The sequence below is a fragment of the Ursus maritimus genome (assembly GCF_017311325.1).
Source record: "Ursus maritimus isolate PB19 chromosome X unlocalized genomic scaffold, ASM1731132v1 scaffold_X1, whole genome shotgun sequence".
Lineage (NCBI taxonomy): Eukaryota > Metazoa > Chordata > Mammalia > Carnivora > Ursidae > Ursus > Ursus maritimus.
In genome coordinates, this window is record NW_024423319.1 from 94,996,137 (window position 1) to 95,018,115 (window position 21,979).

Sequence of the window (21,979 nt, forward strand, 5' to 3'; positions counted from 1 at the left end):
CTACTACTACTACTACTACTACTACTACTACTACTACTACTACTACTACTGCTAGTTTTAGTTAATGGCTTGTAATAGGTACTGCTCCATATATTTTCACCTACATTATCTTAATCCCCACAACAGAACTTAGAGATGGGTAAAAACCTCAGTTTCTCAAATGATAGTAATGAGGCTCGGGGGATTTAATGGATGCTCAGAGTGACATAGTCAGGACAGAGAAAGACAAGGGTCCTTAGAAAGAAGGAGACAGGAGAGTCAGTCAGAAAAGAACATGTGATAAAGGAAGCAGAGGTCAGAGTATGATTGCTGATGGAGTCAGGTGATCTCTAGAGGCTGGAAAAGACAAGAAAATAAATTCTCTCCTGGAGCTCCCAAAAGGAACACAACTCTGCCAACACCTTGATGTTAGCCTAGTGAGAACCATTTTGAACTTCTTCAGAACTGAAGGATTATAAATTTGCATTCCAATACCAGGGTTTATGGTTAATTTGCTAGAGTGGTAATATGAAACTAATAGAAATAAAATGGAATAAGATATGTAACACAGCAACCATCTTTTAAAAAATCTCTCAATCTTAAATCTGCAGCAAAAGTATCTTGTTTGTAAAATGTGTGTCGACATCACCCACACTGTCTCCTGTCTCATGTCCACGATCTTTCCTCCTCTTCTGCTTCTCCATGTCAGATTAACAGAATACCTTAGGTTAATTCTTCTACAGATACTATACAGATACTAAACAAGAGGCCAACACAAGCTGAAATATAACATCTGTAGACTAAAATTAACCTTACAGTTAGCTTTTCCTCCCAAACAACCCTTCCCATAACACCGGTCAGCCATTTTCTGCCTAACCCACCTTTGATGATCCATCTGTGGGCCTTTGGACATAAGCATTCCACTACTGGCAACGCCGCTCACATCCACTCTGCTGAAGTTCTACTAAGTTTTCAAGGATCCTTGTCGAATCGGAGGCCCACTTTGTCCATCCTATCTTTCCTGAACACCAGAATGGTTCTTCGTGAACTCCTGTTTCTCTCAAATACAATATACTGACTGATACGCCAAGCACTCCCTGTCAATAAAATGTCTACTCTGACACAGATAATTTCTTATTTCAAATATTTGTCTCTTCTCTCCAGTCGGTCTACAGATTCTTTGAGGAAGGTGGGGGGTACTCAAATCTCACTGAAAGTGGTTCCTGCTTCTCATGTTGTGACTCTCTAAACTTCATTTTTCTCGGAGCGCCTGGGTGGCTCTGTCAGTTAAGCATCTGCCTTCAGCTCCAGTCATGATCCTGGAGTCCCAGGATTGAGCCCCAGGTCAGGCTCCCTGCTCAGGAGGGAGTCTGCTTCTCCATCTGCCCCTCACCCCACTTGTGTCCTCTCTCTCCCTCTCACTCTTTAATGAAATAAAATCTTAAAAAAAAAGTAAACTTCATTTTTCTCAGCTGTCAAAATGAGGACCTGTATACAGGTCCCCATGGTTTCTGTGAGGAATAATAGACATGGTGTATGTGGAATTTCTTAGGATAGGCCCAGCAGAGACACTTCATAATATGTTAGATTTGTACCTCCTGCCTGTTCATAACAAGTGATTACTGAATATTTGCTGACTTGTAATCATGATATGTTCATCATTCTTACTCGGGTCCATCCAGATTTTTTAGAAAAACATGGACCAAATTACTTAAGCCATTTCCAACCTATTGAATAAATTAAAAAAAAAAAAAAAGATGTCACCACAATCCTGCAGGAAAACACGTACCTAGGGAAAATCTGAAGGCAAATTTTGAACTGTCCTTGGGAGGATTCTGAATCATGCTGTATCTGTTCTACTCCTTATGTAGCAGTTCAATAGCTTTATAGCTCCGGTTTCAAAGAACAGACAGGACACACAGAGGACATCACATTTGACTCTCCAATTTCTAGTTTGGCCATAGTACACTTTGAAAGAACTTCCTGGCCTTGAGATTCATTGTATTTACCAAATAGTCTCCAAAGCCACTGTATTTCAGCCCCAAATTTTCTTAGAATTCCCTCCTCTTGACTCCTTACTCTCTACTTGAAGATGCCCAAATTGGAGCATAACTGTAAACATCAAATTTCAAGCAAATCTATCAATGGTGATAGCTCTGTTTTGTCTCCAGGGCCCATCCACACTCTTCATGAAATAAAACTGCTGCTCGGGGGACCAGGAGAGTGGTTTGAAATAATTTATCCAACTCTTTTTTTCTGTTAGAAATGTAAATGTATCTCAAAAGCGAGACCTGATATTTATCAATGTGTCTTACACTGGAATTTGCATGACCTGTCCTGAATTACTGCTGCAAAGTTTTTGTGTTCTTTTTAAAAAATCAGAATGCTTTTATTAAACTGGCTGCAAAAAGATAATAAATGTGTGGGGTTTGGGGGCAGTATGCTTAACCCTCATATTTTATACCATCCAGTGTTCTGGTAGAGATTAGTGAGACTGTTCTCCATGTGGCTCACCCTCTACAAACATCTAGTTTAGATAATTAAAGGCATTAGCTTTATTTTTTCTCTTTGAAATGCTCGATACAAAATGCAAATATTATGTCTCCTGGGGTCAGCATCTAACCTCTTTGCCCTATCAGTCTCATTTGTTCTCTCAGTACTGCCAAGGATTCCAGGGACTCTTGAAAGGAATATTAATACGGACTTAAGTGATCAGTAACATAATTAAACCATTAAATGCCACTACAAGTGTGAGGAATAGACAACCAAACTTTAATAATGGGCTTCCAAAAGGATGTAAGAAAAATGCTCTCGCGTGTATTGTAAATTCTCCTTTCAGTTCAAGGAAGTGCTGTAGACAAAAGACCCTCTGCTCACTGCCCAGAGAATAATCGGACCACATAGCTCAATGGGGATGAGTTAAGAGTTTAAATTTAAAAATTAAGTTAAATAATAATAAAATTAAAGAATCATGTTGATGCCAATATGTTAGCCTATCAGGTTTTTCTGACACTTCTATAAATTACTGTTGAGAGTATTTTGGGATAGATGTTAAATCTGCTCTGTAGGCAGTTTAGGAAAAAAAGTCAAGTTACTAAAAATACACCACCACCCCCCATACCAAATTTAGGCACCATCACCATGTTCAATTATCCACAATAGCCACATAATTGACTGATTCACTTCCTTGAGGTACATATGTTGAATGAAGTCTATCTGCTTATATATTTCAAATAGTCTGCACTTACCCACATAGGGCCATGTTCCACACCCACACACACAGATTTCAGTGTAGGCTCCCATAAGCCAGACTGAGGAGGTTCACGACTAAATCAGAATTGTAGAAAATGCTAATCAATATTTTCTCAATATTTTAACTCCATATGATTTTTTTCCTTTAACTTTTGGCATCAAATGAGTTTTGTCTGCCAGCTTGCACCAACATAGTCCACAACATATTGAACACTGAATTACAAAACACAAATGCCCAATTCTACTGCTTCCGGGTAGGTATGTGCTGGTGTTATACAGCAAATGCCATTATTCTGCTCAGGTGGAGAAATCCTCTTTATGTTCGGAGCTGTCAAACCTCTTACATCATCACTCTACTCAGAGTCGGACCACAAAGCACCAGCTTGAAGCAAACGTGAGTCCAGTGGAGAGAGAGTGAGCCCCACTGCCACATGACCGGGCAGACTTTTGGAGGTAAGCAGGAAAGGCTCTGCGGTATCTGAGATCTATGATCATTTTAACAGCCATTTCACAGTAACAGTTGGTATCGAATGTTTACCAGGCCCTGTTTTAAGCACTATCTGGGGCTGCCCTCCCTCAGAAACAGACTGAGACAGAAGGTGCGGACACCCATTTTACTGGAGATTCTCTTGTTATCAACGCCTATGAGGGGCTGAGGGAAACAGGACTGGGCAGCAGGAGAACTTGCGCATGGCAGCTACACAGAGGCCATAGCCAATGCCACAGGGAGCTAGGAGGCTGGATGGCCCTTCACAGTTGACCTGAATGGAGGCAAGAGGACCAGACAAAACTGAACAACTTTTGGCCTTGTGCTGACCTTCAAGATGGGGCACAACTTTGTTCAGTGCAGTTCCTTTCCGATGAGGACAAGTCCCAAAGAAGGACTCATCTGTGAGCCATTGGCAGCCAACTCCTAGCAGCCGTAAGAACGAACGCCTCAGTCCTAAAGCTGTTTTCTGTGTGGTAACCTGCAGCAGCCCCCTTCTGTCTTATAGGTACTATTTCACCTAATCCTCACCACCATCCCACAAAGCAGACACTCTTCTTTCTCCACTTTACAGATGAGGAAACTGAGCCTCAATTATTGGTAACTTAGGGAGCTGGGACCTTAGCCCAATTCAAGCCTTTAGTCCCCACCCTCTGAAGGCAGGGTGTAGCATTCAACTACCCTCAATTAATGTTTGATGAATTTTCTTAAGAAGACAAGTGGGGAAGTAACAGATTATTTCAACTTTATAACTTGGGTAAAATGTCCAGGTTTGGGAAAGAAGTTGAAATCCATTGGTATCATAAAACTTATTTTAAAAATCACAAATCATCACCTGGTGCTTCAGTTCTCCTGCCAACTAGAGTTCCAACTTGAATTAAAGCTGGGTGTGGGTATGAAGAGGTTCATCATATAATACTTCCTACTTTCGTAAAAGTTCAAATGTTTTCAAGTGACCATTTTGTTAAAAAAAAAAAAAAGTCACAAGAGCCAGAGTGGTTTATAGGTGAGTTCTATATGATATTAAGGGGGGAAAAGTTAATTTTAATGTAATCTAAAGTATTTCAACTGAATAGAAAAAGAGGAAAAGCTCTCTAATGCATTTTACGAAGCCAACAAGACTTTAATGCTAAACCTGATAACAACAGTTAAAAGCGTAGCCCACCACCACTTATGAATAGACATGAAATGTTCAAAAGACATATTAGGATATAAAGTCAGAAGAATAGCACATTATGTCTAGGTAGGGCTTATTCTAAATGTAAGGATGGGAAAATTACCACAAAAGATACAAACAGAATCCATTCTATCAAAAAGTAAAGTAGGAAAGCCTCATGATAATATTAATAAATGCTAATCATTTGGTGAAATTCAGAGCCTTATTAATAAAAATAGCACACAGAACAGGAATAAAAGGAAACTACTTATGGCAGACTTCTTACCAAAAACCAACAACAAATATACACTAAAAGATCGTCACTGAAACAATTGCCATTATAAATTCGGAAATAAGAACACCTGTCTTTAGGGACATTACTCTTGCAAATGGATGTGTTAGTTTCCTAGGTTTGCTATAACAAAGTCCCACAAACAACATAAACAGACTTAAAAAAAAAACCAGGAATGTATTGTCTCACCGTTCTGGCGGCTCAAAGTCTGAAATCAAGGTGTCCACAGGGCCTCACCAGACGTCCTTGGTTCTAGTGGTTGACGGTGAAACTTGATGTTCCTTGGCTTGGGGGTGGACCACTCCAATTTCTGCCCCTGTCTTCACATGGCCTCTTCTGTGTGTCTGTGTCCAAATGTTCCTCTTCTTATAAAGACAGAAGTCACTGGAAGAGGGCCCGCCCCAAATGCAGTATGACTTCATCTTGTTTTGATTACATCTGCAAAGACAGGTTATGAATTCAACATATTTTTTAGGGGACGCAATTCAATCCATAACAGTCTATTAAAAGTTAAAATTCCATTCACTTTGGCCCACTTCTGGAAATCTCCCCCATAGAAATAAAAGCCCTCTTTTATGATTTTGGAGATTTTTTATATATAATAACATTAATATTATGAAACTACATAACACACATATATAACATAAGCATACATAACACTGAAATATATATATCATGTTTAATGCTTATTTTAATGTCAAAAACAAACTGAATGACATAAATTGAGGAATTATGGCATATCCACACCATGTACTACATGTAGGGAATAAATATTTTAAAATAATGAATTCAAGTTGGACCAGTCAGCAAGGAAGATACTCTACAAGGTAAATGATGAGTGAGAAATCCAAGTTGCAGAAAACTTTGCAAAGTATGGTCCTAATTTTTTAAAACGATGAAGCACAATTCCTATAGCAATGTGTGTGTGTGTGTGTGTGTGTGTGTGTGTGTGTGTGTATGTATACACATGCTAAGGTTAGCGTAGAAAAAAATAAAGAATTCAAAGTTGTTAACATGGATTACTTCCTGGGAGAACACATGAGGTAAGAAAGAGAAGAAGAGAAAAGGCAAAGCAAACAAAAATCAAAAGAAAAAAGAGTGCATTAAAAATCCTTATATGAATATGTATCATTCACACTCATACAGTTATATAGTTGTGTGTGTGTGTGTGTGTATAAAATTCACCCTCCAGGACTAAATAAGTATTGAGTTAAAGAACTGCTGTACATAAAGATTCCTAAAATGAGCAGACTTGGATGACAAGCAGAGGGGGTAACCCAAGTAATTACTCTCCTTTATATACAGTATGGTGGAGACGTGTGTACTACAAAGGTGGGTGTAAAAACAGAAAAATAATGAATGTATATCAATGGCAAAACTTTGGGAAAATATAATTTCTTAAAAATATATACAATAACACTTTTCACATGTGCGATGTGTGCAAAGTCGTATTTTAAGAAAGTAAAATTATTTTCATTCCTATAATGGAATTTAGCAGAAGAATATGCCGTGGAGTTCTACAGATAGCATTGTGATTTCCAGCTGCTCTTGCCCAGTGAATTAGTATGAAAACGTCAGTTCTACAATCGTCCACTCCATATAGGTAAAGCATGAAGTTAAAAGTGGTCCCATATTTTAGGGGGCAGGGGGGCATAAGATTAATAAGACTACTTAGTCGCAGTGTTTTATCAGATGAGAGTAGATAAGGCAAGGGAGAGTGTGAGATGGAAAGAGAAAAAAACAATCTTAAAGCAAAATAGAATCCAACAGGAGTTCTTTGAATACGTGCTTTGGTGAGTTTTACCCCAACTCCCCCAAGTCTTTGGGTGGGGTGTATAAGAACTGGACTTTTAAGATTTCCATACTTTTTTTTCTCCCTCTCTACTGCACTTGAGCTTACCCAGGCAGAAACTGACTGGAGCTTTAAGGCTGAAAGGGTCTTGCACTGTCAGAAGCATCTTTTTGAGAATGAGAACCTAACGGAATCTACTAAGTATAATACAAACCACTACATTTTCCCCCAAAGCCACAGCACTAGGGAATACTCATGCTGAGGAAGCCTCTTTATTAAGCCCTACAGATACAAAGATGAATATGACATGAAGCACCTTTTAAGGTGTTTCCAGGCCTGGAAAAGAACTGTGTGCACAATTAACCACAATTCAAAACAGAGACAGCAAACACATGGCAGAAGAGCAAATAATACACTGAGAGGACAAAAAAGGAAATGGAATGCTGTCCAAACTGTGAAACGAAAAAACCTTAGCACACAGAGTGAATTCCAATAAATATTCACCTATAACTCCAGGAAAGCCCAATAATAGTCAATGTTACAGAGTCTGTGCCTGCTTGTTCCTGCTGCGTTGAACAGCGCTGTCTGGAAAAGTCATGGCCTATGAAAGGTGCAGCTGATCAATGGACAACAGCTTTGAGCACTCATTTCGTGCCGGAGGTTGCTCTGGGAAGTGCACTTCGTGAAGCAGAGGCAGGTGTGCATTCTTTTGTACTAAGAATAGCGTGGGCAGTGACACCAGGTTGTCAGCATCCTGCAAAAGGCAGCTGGTTTCCCTAATGGCCAAGAATCTGCATGCAGGTTCCGACTATGAGAACCGAGTTTTAGTCTTGACGTTTGCCTCTGTTTCAGCCTCGTGTGTTTAGACAAATCATTTACCCTCTGTGAATACCAACAGGAATTCAAAACTCACTGAGAATCATCGTTCCATACAACTGGATTATAAAAAGTATCAAAAACTATAACATGTATAAAAGTGTTTTTATCTGAAGGTAAGACATCATTATTAAAGCAACTACTATGTGCAACAGAAGGCTGATAACACAGGTAGACATAAATATGTTTAGCACGACAACTTGCAGGGATAAATGGGAGGGCAGGCAATGTGCTTTTCAATCATCCATGCAGTAAAGGAACCGGGAAGTAAATCGGACCCTCAGCTCTGTCACGAACTCTGAATGACCTTCAGTGGGTGATAGAGCCAAATCAATTTGAAAATCTCTAACATGAAAGGGACTGGGGAAATAATCTACCGTGAAAGGGATAGGGAAATAATAATCTGACACGAGAGGGATGAGGAAATAATCTCTAAATCCATTTCAATTCTCAACTTCAGTAATAATAAACTAATTCGATGACAGGTAAATATCTAATGGATATTATATACTGTGGTTTGGAATAATGAATGTTTGAATCTTGGAGGACAGTAGAGTCTGAATTAGAAGACAAGTAATCATGGATTAGTAATTCAAAAATAAGAGGCCATCATTTATTAAAACTTCATTGCAGGAACTTTGGTTTCAGTTCAAAGCTTAGAAGCCCTAATTCCCATCCTTACAACAAGGAAAACTTGACAAGCTATCAACACCTTTTTCTTCAACACCTCAGAGAACTGAGACTGCAGGCCAGACTACCATCCCCAAACCTGAAGAGATGGGCTCCTCCAGGAAGACAACTCAGGCATAGAATTATCTGGAGCAAAAGCCACTGGGCAGATGCCATTTAAGCTGGAAGGTCCGATAAACTAGAAATTTCGATGAACTGCTAGAGGCTGACTATGGACTATCATGAGAGTGAGCAGCTCGTGAGAGCCAAAGTCCTAGGGAGGGATCCACACTTTTATAGGTTTTCCCTATGGGAACCCACCAGGCTGTCACAGAATCAAGAATCCTGAGACAGCTCCCTCCACCACATGGCCCCAGCTGGTGGAGAGGAAGGGGAGTAGCCTTGTGAAAATCCACCCAGACCCTTCTCCCTTAGAGAACAAAAGGCTTAATCTCCAAGAGGTCTGACGTTGATGGCTGGCATCAGGGAAATCCCAGTCAAGCTGAGGGAAGGGAGCTCGACTCTGCCACGGCCTCCCTGTGTCACTTAAAGAAAGAACTACAAGATTAAATGTACAGGAGAGAGGATCTCAGTCTGTGTAACTGGGGGCACTGGAGGACAAGCAATGTCCTGTGGTAGGGGGAGGATTAGAGGGCAAGGGATGAAAAATTTCTATGCCTAAAGCAGGGACAGAAACACCTGGGAAAGCCACATGCCCTAGGCACACGCCCATAGTCTTTCCCCAAACTAGAATTTAATCAGGTGATTAGAGGAAGCTTCCCCTTGCCTACGCCCCATCACTACTGCAGTAATGTCTCCAGGAACAATAATAGTGGATTACAGCTGGGACAACAGAGACACACTGTCTCTGATGAGTAGTACAAAGGGAAGAAGCCCTTAAGGCAACAGGAGAGCTGGAGAGAGAGGACACTGGAGGAATTTGAAACCTCTCGTACCCCTAACTACAACAGACACCAAACACAACTACTGGTGAGATTAAAATAAATCCTCATACTGAAGATCTATTTAACCCAGTATTTAACACACTATACCACATATCTGGCTTCCAGCAAAATATTGTAAGGCATGCCAAAGGAAAAACAAACAAAAGACAGTCTGAAGACACAAAGCAATCAACAAAACCAGATTCAGATACGACACTAATGTTGGAATTGTCAGGGAATTAAAAATAACTATGATTAATGTGTTAAGGCTTTCATAAAAAAGGTGGATGCAAAACCAGATGTCAGCAGAAAGATGGTAACTATGAGAAAGTACCAAAAGGAAAGACAGGTCAATAAAAATTTTCTAAACTGAAATACAAAGAGGAAAAAAAATGTGAAAAAAAGAACAGACATCTAAGAATTGCAGGACTATATGAAACTGTAACAGATGCAAAACTGGGAATGCCTGGGTGGCTCAGTCGGTGAAGCACCTGTCTTTGGCTCAGGTCATGATCCCAGGACCCTGGGATCGAGTCCTGTGTCAGGCTCCCTGCTCAATGGGGAGCCTGCTTCTCGCTCTTCCTCTGCCTGCTGCTCCCCCTGCTTGCACTTTCTCTTTCTGTTTCTCTCTTTCTCTCTCTCTCTCTAATAAATAAAATCTTTGAAAAAAATAAAAATAAAACAGATGCAAAACTGCAATATTAGAAAAAGAATGGAGCAGAATCAACAGTTGAAGTAATAATGGCTGAAAATTTTTAAAAATTAGTGACAAAGACCAATCTAAAGATCAAAGAGGTTCAGAAACACCAAAGAGGATACATACCCCCCCACACACTCTCCCCTACCATTATCGTATTCAAACTGCAGAAAACTAAGGACAAAGACAAAATTTTTAAAGCAGCCAGAGAAAAGACCAACAAAATTTATAAAACTCTAGCAACAAAGGTCAACCAAAGAAAATTAAAAAGAGCAAAGATAAAAAGTACCAATATCTAATAAAAGAAATGTCATCACTACTGATCCCAGAACATTAAAAGGATAATAAAAGGATACCAAGGATAATAAGAGAATACTATGAACAACCCTATGCCCATAAATTCAATAACTTAGATGAAACAGACCAATTCCTTGAAAGACACAAACAACCAAACTTCATTTAAGGAGAAAAAGATAACCTAAATAAACTTGTGTCTATCAAACAGATTGAATTAGTAGCTAAAAATCTTCTAAAGAAAAATACCAGGCCCAAATGATTTAACTGGTGCACGCCACCAAACCTTTTAAAGAAGTAATTCCAAAACTACACAATCTTTTCAGAAAGTAGAAAAGGAGAGAACACTTTGCAACTCATTTTCTGAGGCCAGCAGTAATCTAAAACCAGAGAAGGATATGCAAGAAAACAACAATTATATCCTTTGACTATAGATTAAAAATCTTCAATAAAATATTAGCAAATTAAACTTAATTATGTATTAAAGGAATTATGTACCATGGCCTGGCTGGGATCATCCCAGGATACAATGCTGGTTTAACTTTCATCAATCAATTTATTTGACCACATTAACAAGCTAATAAAAATATCACATGGTCACATCCATAGATGCAAAAAGATTAAATAACATGTAATACCCATTCATGATAAAAATTTTCAAAATCCTAGGAGTGGAAGGGAATTTTCTCAACGTAATAAAGGGTAGGTATGAAACACTTACAGCTAACATTTATACTTAATGGTGAGAAACTAAATGCTTTTCTCCCTTAGGTCAAGCACAGGGCAAGGATATCCTCCTTCGCCACTCATATTCAGCATATTACTGGAAATACTACCTACTGCAATAAGGCAAGGGAAATCACTAAAATGTATACAGACTGGAGAGGAAGAAATAAAACTGCCTTTATCTGCAGATGAGGTGAACGTCTACTGAGACAACCCCAAAGAACCTACCATAAAACAACGACAACAACAACAACACAAAAAACCCCAAAAAACCTCCTGGTATGCCTAAGAGGTAAGCTTAGGAAGGGCACAGGACACAAGGTAAATATGCAAAAGTCAATAGCTTCCCCAACAGCAATAAACAAATGGAATTTGAAATTTAAAAAAAAAACATGTGTATCATTTATAACACCACCAAAAAAAGAAGTACTTAGGTATAAAATTAGGTATAAAACAAAATATACACAAGATCTCTATATGGAAAACTATAAAACACTGATGAAAATAAAATATACATATAGTTTCAGTTTTGTTCACCACGAGGGCCTAGAAGCAGTTCTATCTCAGTAGCAATGAACATAATCAGCATCCAGACCTTGGTTGCTAATACCACCCTCCGATAAAAAGAGCAGGCACGTCCTGAAGAAATGGCTGATTTTAGGGCAGAGGGACAGAATGTACAAGATGAGCCTGGAACATCTTTTAGAAATGCCAGAAAGTAAGGGAGTGCTTATAAAACAAAAGTACTGGGCATGACACAGGAGCTAAGAAAAAGAGCTCGCAATGGCCAAAGCTGGAAAAACTTGAGCAACAAAAGAAACAAAGTAGTACTGGATTGTGACCTCAAGTATAAAATAAATTTCCTTCAGTCCATATGGATATAAAGAAAGGATCGAACAGACGAGTAAATGGAGGAGAATACACAAATCTCCCATGTGGAAGAATCCCAAATAATTTCCGTATAGATGCTCTGTCCTCAAGGAGGTGGACCGTAACTCTGTACTCCTCAAGTGGGGGCTGCACATAATGACTTCCTTCCAAAGAGTGCAGTAAACGGTAAACGAGTAAGCGCACAGCAGAAAAACCTGACAAACGCTACCTCAGCCAGCTGATCAAGGTCACCGTCAACAGTGATAAGTCATCCTAACAGTATGTTCCCTTGACATGATGTAATGAAAATGGCACCTGACCTCAGTGCTTTCTCTCCCCCAAACACATAATCCCTACCTGACCATGAGAAAGATATCAGACAAGCCCATCTGAGCGGCAATCTACAAAATATCTGATGAGCATTCTTCAGATCTGTCAAGGTCATAAAAACAAAGGAGTCTGAGGAACTGTCATCTATCAGAGGAGACTACGGAGACATGACTAAATGTAATGTAGTATCCTCGATGTGATCCTGGAAGAGGCGAAGGACATGAAGAAAAAACTCATGCAATCCAAATGTACCAATGTTGGATTCTTAACTGTAACCGGTTTACCACAGTAATGCAACGTGGTAAGGACAGGCTGTGGGGGTATATGGGAACTGTCTGTACTGTTCTTGCAACTTTTATTTGGTAAATTGAAACCTATTCTAAAATAAAATGTTTGTTTAAATTTTAAAGAGAATAACATTGCATCAAAAACTGGGGATGTACTGTATGGTGACTAATATTACAAAATAAAAATTATAAAAAAACAAATTTTTAAAGAGAATAGGAATGGGGCGGGCAGGGTAGGGAAGGATAGGCAGCTGGGTTGGGCATCCCTGATAAAGTGACATTTAGGCAAAGACTTGAAGGAAATGAGAGAGTTAGCCATAGAAATTTCTGAGGAAGAGTGCCACAGGCAGAGGGAAGCATCAGTGCAAAGGCCTGAGGCAGGAGTGTGCCTGGTATATTTAGAGAACAGCAAGAAGGTCAATTGCAAATGCATCATGGGGACCCAGAGAGGCTGGAAGCAGGGGAGCTGAGGAGAGGCCAGAAAAGTAACTGGCTGTGGGAGAAAAAGGTGATGTAGTACATTGCAGCCCACTGTGTGAAGCAGGCTTGGACTTTGAGCCACTGTTGAATTCTGAGCAGGGGAAACACATCATGCAACTGAAGTTTTAAAAGCATCCCTCTGATCCTAGAACAGAAGAAAGACATTTGTGAGAAAACTCGTGAAACTTGAGTTAAGTCTGTAACCTACAGTTCATTAATAAAGATCCAGCGATGTTAATTTCTTAGTGTTGTAATCCATGTAATACAGATGGTGATGTAAGATGTTAACATTAAGGAAACTGAGTGAAAGGTATGTGAGCACTGTCTGTACTGTCTTTGCATCTTTTGTGTAAATCTGCAATTATTCCAAAATAAAAGTTGATTAAGAAAAGAAATTGCATACAAAGAGGCCAGATCTATCAAGTGTTTCTTTATAACCAAAAAGGGGAGATGGGTACGAGAGAAATTTGGAAGTGATGGATATGGCAGTCACTTTGGTCGTGATGATGGCATCATGGATGTATGCATATATCCAACCTTATCAAATTACATACATTAAATATGTGCAGTTTTTTTGTATATCAGTTATGTCTCAACAAAGCTCTTAAAATAATAAACTATACTGTCATCTTTTTAAAAATGAAATTGCACTATAGGAAAGAAGGGGAGATCAATTATTGCAGTCAGAGGCTTGGACCCATCCCATGCCAATCCTAAATGCCAATCTGTAACACACCCAAATCACAGATTTCATTTCCCACAGAAAGATGGCCTAATACTCGTGTTGTGGTCAGCAGTGGAAGGGATCTCTCCTAAGACTCAGACCAGGAGAGGAGCTTTGGAATACTCAGCAGCGCAAGGAAGGCTGGAATTGCGTAGGTCCTAAGTAAGCAAACTTTGAAAGATTATTTGAAAGAGAACCAATAACACGTGTACGGAGCTCCTGGTAAGTATCCAGTAAAACATCCGGAGGGTGGGGAGGAGGCAGGTGTTTGGCCCAGGGGAGGGAATACTTATATGCTCCTTAGTTGACACTTAACTGCATTTCTCCAACTACTGAATTCCGATTCTCTCTAAACATTGATGGGCTGATTTCTTCATCACTTACATGCCACCACTTAATTTGTGCCCTTGAGACTCTAACCACACCTTAGTCTAGATAAGCTGCCTTATATTTAGTACTGGCATAATACTATAATACTTTATGGTCAAAAGGCAGGGATTTAAAATGGTCGACCGCTGACAGTTCTTCCAGAGTTTCATCTCCTCAGCGTCCATAGTATTTTTTTTAAGATTTTATTTATTTATTTGACAGACCGGGGTGGGGGGGGGGGAGAGCAAAGCAGGGGGAGCGGCAGGCAGAGGGAGAGAGAGAAGCAGGCTCCCGGCTGAGCAGAGAGCCCGACGCGGACTCGATCCCAAAGGCAGACGCTCAACCAACCGAACCCCCCGTGCCCCCCCAGCATCCATAGTACATAATGAAATGGTCACTTGCTTGAAGTTAAAGCCTTTCTGCATTCTCTCCGGTCACTTCCCCCCACCCCCTTTGGAAAAAGCTGCTTCCTTTCTTGAAATCTGTTTATGCTACATTGGTCAAATTTCTTATTACCTGCAATTTAGCAATAACTAAATAATGGCACTTACACTAATATACAATTGATACCCCTTTGTGGAGGCTGGTAGGGAAGACTTTTTTATCACAGAAAATCAAGTAGATCTTTTCTGAGCTTCAGTGTCATCCTCAATGTAAACAGTGAACAACCTTTCCAGAGAAGAGAAGTCATCCCGCTAAACTCACACTTCCATTGGCATCATGCATAAATGGGTGACTGGTCATTGTTGCTTTTTCTTTTTCTGCATGGTGCATCCCTATTAACCTTACCTTGGGACAAAAATGAAATATTCTAACTTACACAATGATGACTTATTGAAAACTGCTTGAATTACTTTCCTTTTTTTTTTTTTAAATGAAAAGGGATACATTTCTTTAGAATTGTATTGATTTATCCCCAGGAACTCCAAAGGCTTTGAAAGACATGAATGGGCTTCACATTACTGTCAGTGTTTTTCTTAAAACATCTATTAATTATTCAAAGTATGCTAAGGGGTATTTCAGAGGCATGGCAAAATGTTTAAGTAGATACTTCCAAATATCTTATATGGTTGTTTAATATTTATGATGCTTCTACAATGTGTTCTCACCTTTATAAAATGCAATGACCCTAGATCTCTTCTATGGAACATCACTTGCCTCGCAATAAATAAATGGATACAAAAGCCGTGCTAACTAGCTTAAGTTTTACACCATCCAATTTATCTTTATATCTTTCATATGATTAACATCTTAAAGCAATGTGTAGAATGGAGAAAAAGCTAAACCCATCTAGTATTAACAAAAATAGGACCTCGTATTTTTAATGCTCTATAAATTATAAACCACTTTTCCATAAATTAACTTGTTTGAGACATAGTTAAAATAGGTATGTTATCTCCATTCCATAGACAGGGCAGCTAAAGCTGAAAAGTGCTTTCACTTCCCAAAAGTACATACACGCAAAAGGATAATGGGAGTAACAAAAAAACTAGTCTTTGATATTTGATCCAATGATCAGTGTCAGGCTACAAACCTTGAATGGAATTACCTGTACTAATATGAAAATTGCATCACTCTATTTTTCCCTTTCCCAGAGGAAATCATAACAGAACTTAAGGTAATTCTGTAATCATGTATCTTCCTATTTATATATTAGAAATTACTTGCAAGTACACTCCCTTCTTTCACATCACTGTTGAAAAAAAAAAATTACAAACCAAGAGAACTCGCTGTAATAGTTGAAATTACTTTAAAGGAAGGACAATTGTCTCCCCAAATTAATGTGTTTAGAAGAAACTGTACCCATCTCCCAAATATTCATCTTTTAAACCCACAGATGCCCAACAGATGCTCTAAGTTTAATATTCCTGGAAATTCTGGTGTCATCTGCATATGCTAAAGGGGTGCTTACCCTTCTAAATACTCTAAAGGTAGGGATTAGAGACCAGAGAAGAGGGTGAGGTTCTCACACTGGCCCCATTTTCCAGGTAGGGTGACTGTCAGGATAATAGCAATAGAAGATAATAAGAGGAAGATCAGAATTAGTGCAATGCTGTCTTTCAGTTACACGTCTATAACTACTTCACTAATCAGCTTTCATCCTTCATGATTCAATTTAACCTAGCTGTCTCTCCAAGCTAGAGTGGAAAGTAGGCCTCACCCTATCTCTTGTACATTCAAGACAAATGCTTCCTAATGTTATTACCCAAATAGCTCCCCATCTAGTTCCAAAGGCCTAACTTGCAATAAATGATTGTGTTTCCTAATAAGTGAACATAAAATATCTTGTCATGAGCTCTAAGAACTTCTGAAATAGAGTGACAGATCATTACTGCTCATCTATTATGTACAGAAAACTGCCTTTCACACAATAATTATCACTGCTGTTGGTTTTCAATAATGTTAATTAATAGAAACAGTGTAAATCCCTGATCATTATAGCAAAGTTTATAATTAACTAAACTAGGATAAAATTAACTTTTATCACCTAACCTTGGAAACTGCTGAATCTTAATTTTTTCCATGATGTGGCTTTAATTTGTAGCTATGATGCAGGGAAAGTTTTTCCTTGTTATCAGCAAATAGTTGCAAGTTATAGTGAAAAAAGAAAACAGTAACCTAAGGAGTTTGGAGTGATCATGGCAAATTCTGTGCTCTGACACATGAACCAGTGGGAGTTTATTTCATTATCAGTATTTAGAATTCCATTAAAGAAAATAGTGGTGGAGGAATCCATTCTATGAATTTTTCATGTTAAACTCCCAAAGCAGTGGCTTTTTTAAATTTTGGAAATAAATGTCTGATCTAAGAAGGTATATATCCTTTCCTGAAGTTAAATTAAAGGACATAGTATTTCTTAGTAACAGGTAGGCTAAAGATAGATTTTAGCGGCATCAATAATATTGATTGTCCTTGTAGAAAACCAGTCTGTCTCCACCTACTAGGGAATATTACTCAGAGCTCTTCTCTGTCCATAAATCTGAAAAATTGTGTCAATTTTTTAGAGACTGATTTATTAAGCTATCTTAATCTAGGTGTGATATTTATCTTTCTTTACTATTTTTTTATCCTTTCAGTATTACCTTTAACAATGCCATCAATGTTTGCCATCTGAATTCCACATATAACTTCGTCACTGCTTTGTTGGTTCTGTAAGTATTTTCCAAATATACTCATTCCTCAGCATTCTCTTGACAACAGATATCCCCCTCCACGTACTACACAATTTCTCTTTTCCGCTTCACAGCAAATCTTTTTGGAAAAAGGTTGAACTTTGTATGTCTACTACTACTCATTAATTCAATCGTCAAAGGGAGAGGACTTCCGTGTTGCTAAATACAACATTCACGGCTCTGCTATCTTTTTACATATTTCTCAATAGTAGTCAGTATTATTGACTACTCCTTCTTGAAACATCTTTCTTCCCTGTCCTTCATTACTTTATGCTTCTTCCTGCTCTGTGGGCCATTCCAACTCGCTCTACCTTGCTGGCTTCTTTGTGAGGCCTCCAAGACTCAACCAGCAACCTGTTAGTTTTCAGTGTCTACCCAGTCACATCTTTTGGCTTTTAATACCACTTATGTACTTTTGACTCCCAAAATTACCTGCCCGTGCATGAGACCTGCCTAGTACACCAGACTCATATGGCATCTACCAATGTGATATATCAACTTGGATACGAGACTGGGGATGCACTTCACAGAACATTCCAGAAGAGAACTCTGGATTTCACCATCTACCATTCTGCTCTTCCCTAACACTTTCCAATCTTAATAAATGTGTGTCGCAGGAAAAGGGACACGATTACGACACCAAACTCCTTGGGTAGGCAGAAGGAAATTAGATCTGCACAAGCAGAAGTGTTCATCTTTGCTGGGAGAAGAATCAGCTCACAGTGACTGAAAAGAAAGCAGGGCATGTGAGCAGAGATGGAGGCAGTGGTGATGGGAATTTGTGGAAATGATCTTCTTTCACGTTCACTGAAATGGGAAGCAAGGTCTTCAGCTAAGAGCCATTGTGGAAGAGAGGTTGAGCATGTCACCAAAATGATGTCAAGCTCTAGGACAAACTAGTGAACTTCCTGTGTAGTGATGGGGCATCCTTTCTGCAAATGAGACATGGATCCACCACCAAAACCTATCACATGGAATACTTTTTTAAAAATTTTTATTTTATTTAATTTTATTTTTATTTCAGAGAGAGAGAGAAAGGGAGAGAGTCTGTGAGCAGGGGAAGGGGCAGAAGGGGATGGAAAGGGACAAGCAGACTCCCGGCTGAGTGTGGAGCCTGATGTGGGGCTCGATCTCACGACCCTGAGACTGTGACCTGAGCCAAAACCAAGAGTCGGATGCTTAACTGACTGAGTCACCCAGGCACCCCTCACATGGAATACCTTTATAAACTTTACCAAGCAATGAAAACAAAGTACTCATTTAAGACTAAAAACTTTCAATGGTTTGTCCTTGGAAGAGTGCTAGTCTATTAATATATAAAAAAAAGATTGCTGCAAAAAAGAAAAGAAAAAGTTTGTTGCAACCAGGCTCAATGAATTTCAAACATACTCCTTTAGGAGATGACTGTGAGGAATCCAGCTGAACAGCTCCTCATGGAGACCATGGAGACAGCAGTTAAGGCACGGAGGACAAAGGGAAATTGTAGGAAAGCACACTGGCAAACAATGAGGAGTGCAGCCCTGTTGTGTGACATGAGGAATATATTCTCGGGGAGTGCAATATTAAGACATGCAGTATTTTCATTGAGCAAAGAAAAGGCTGAGCTGTCTAGAAGATAAAAACAGTAACTGGCAAGCGATAGGGATATACAGGTATCTCTCCTTATACAAATCAAAAGATATAATTTCTTAATATTGCCAAAACTAAGGATCATACTATTACTCTTAGCTTTTGAACTAGTGACTATGCTCATAAGCTTATCCCCAAAACATCACAGACTGATAATAATAGGATAGTAAATTGTCAAAGGTTACTTCAAACATCCTCTCAATCTGGCCAGTCATCACTTGTAACAGATATCCATGGAGATTATCTAAGAAAATTTCCAGAGATGGGGATCAGTAATCTCTCTGGAAAGGCAGTGTAGCTCAGTGGTAAAGAGCATGTTTTCTAGAGCTGGACTGTCTGGATTCAAAACGTAATTCTGTTACTTGCTAGCCACGTGACCTTTGAGCAAGTCGCCTAAACTTTCTGAGCCTTCAGTTCCTCATCTGGGAAAGGGATAACAACAGCATCGAATGTGAGGATTGTTGTGATAATTCTGAGTTACTACAAGGCTTAGGTCAGTGCAAAATCTCTGTCAACTGACTAATAACAATCGTCAGAAAGATCTTCATTATACCAGTTTTCAAAGTATATGGCTAACTGAACATAATGAAAAAATAACAAAAAAAAGGTATATGTCTTGTTTCTTTAACTGATTGTTTCTAGTTATGAAATCTGAAACAACCTAAACTATTTCAATAATTCTTTCCTCCTATGACCTCCTACCACTTTTTGGGGCTATGTTTTTGGTTGCATTTATACAGCTATAATATGAATTGTAATTATTGTATGTATTTCTTGAAGAGAGTACCCTTCGCATTCATAATTGCTCCTTCAGGGCCCCATACTTTTTAAAATGATTTCATTTATTTATTTGTCAGACAGAGAGAGAGAGAGAGAGAACACAAGCAAGTGGAGTGGCAGGCAGAAGGAGAAGCAGGCTCCCCGCTGAGCAAGGAGCCTGATGCGGGACTCGATCCCAGGACCCTGGGATCATGATCTGAGCTGAAGGCAAAGGCTTAACCAACTGAGCCATCCAGACATCCCAGTGGCCCCATACTTGATACCTGATGTGGGATATTTGCTCAAGGACTGTATACGGAATGACTGGCAACCCTTCCAATTTTTAAAGACAATTCTTATGTGCCTTCTATGTGTTCTGCTCTCCAAGCTAAACATTTCCAAAATTTTCACTAATTCCTCACATGTCATCATTTCAGCCTCCCACTCAGCTTGCTTTGAACATATTCCAGTCTTTCAAAGATCCTCGTAAAATGTGGCACCCAGAACTGAACCCAACATGCCACATATGGCCTGACAAATACTGAGTATTCTGGAATTATCAGTTCCTTAATGTGGACATTATTCTTCTATAAATGCAACAAGGAACAAAATACGTTCTGAAGAATAGCTTATTTATTAGTATTCCACCAAAAACGTGTTCTCTCAACAGATGTAGTTCATATGGAAAAGCATTCATCACTGACGCTCAAAATGTACCACATAGCTTTTTCTTTCTTTTTCTTTTTTCTTTTTATAAAGGATTGAGTCTGACTTGATATCTAAATATCTACATACTTCTAATTCGCCTTGTTAAGGTCACCTAGAGAGTCATATGGTCATGAATCACATTAAAGTACCTAAAACTATGAGCTGTACCTCTCTTGAGGGTATGTTTTCTGCCACTAAACATACATCTATAATAGATTATATAGTCTAGTGAAAAATTGGGCAATACCCAATATTAGCTCATGAGTTATATAGGCCAAGATCTAATCAAACAAGTTAAAGTCTCTTCATTTATTTTTTCAGCTTTACTAAATTATAAGAGACAAAACTATATATATTTAAGGTGTACAACATGGTGATTATTGTGAAATGATTGCCATGTGACTGTATGTCTCTCTAAGTGACCTTAGCAAGGTGAATTAGAAGCATGTAGATATATTTGTTAATGTATCAAGATCTTTTAAAAATTAGTGAATTTCTTTTGTGAGAAATCAGAGCTTGGACCAGCAACAATGAGATCAAAAGTGTCCTTAGGACAGTAATAAGCACAAGCTGAGATAATGCTCTCATTATAATGCAGAAAGTTTTCTATTATATTAATTTGATCCTATTGGAAGATATCCACTTTATCAGTTACAAGATGGATATATATATGTATATACATATATGTGTGTGTGTGTATATATATACATATATATATATATATATATATTTAATAAGTGGAGAACAAACTCAAAATCCCTCTGGGACTGTCATCTATAGCGACAAAACAGAATAGAAACCACATTACTTTTCAAACAGGCTTATGAGGATATTATTGAAGTGAAATCTTGTGTTAAAATTTTCCCTGGACTGAGAAACATGAAATGCTATAATCAGAAAATGACATAAGTGAAAAACATTACATTTATGGGCGTTAAGCCAGGGTTTTGAAAGTAGACATTATAGGGAAAAAAAAAACATAAAAGAGAAAATTAAAGTATCAATGCCTTTGGCATCCATTTAGGGCACTATTCATAGAATAGTGTGATTTTATAATGATTTATGTCATTGTTCCATATGATACCATTAGGTAAAATGACAGTATTTTCCCCCATGTCACTGATGAAGAGATTTAAGCAGCATTTCAACAGCCTCACTTCAACTAGCGGAAAACATAAGGCCGCTTCTGGTAGCACGGTGTGGTGAGTGCTCTGATGCCCCTTCAACTTGGGGAACATGAAAATCCTGGACAAAAGCTTGAATTCACAGCTTAGCTATATAGAGAGAAAAAGATATCTCTAGTTTCCAGAAGCAGAAAGGAAGTCAACACCAGAGTGTTAACTCTACAGGTTGATATCACCGGGCTTTAGGATGTCATCAAACCTGAAACAGGCCCTGGAAGCGTGAGGCTAAGGCTGTAATGCCCACAGAGGGTGTGGTCTTGTGTCCATATGAAGTCTGATGGGAAGAAATGGGACTGAAATCT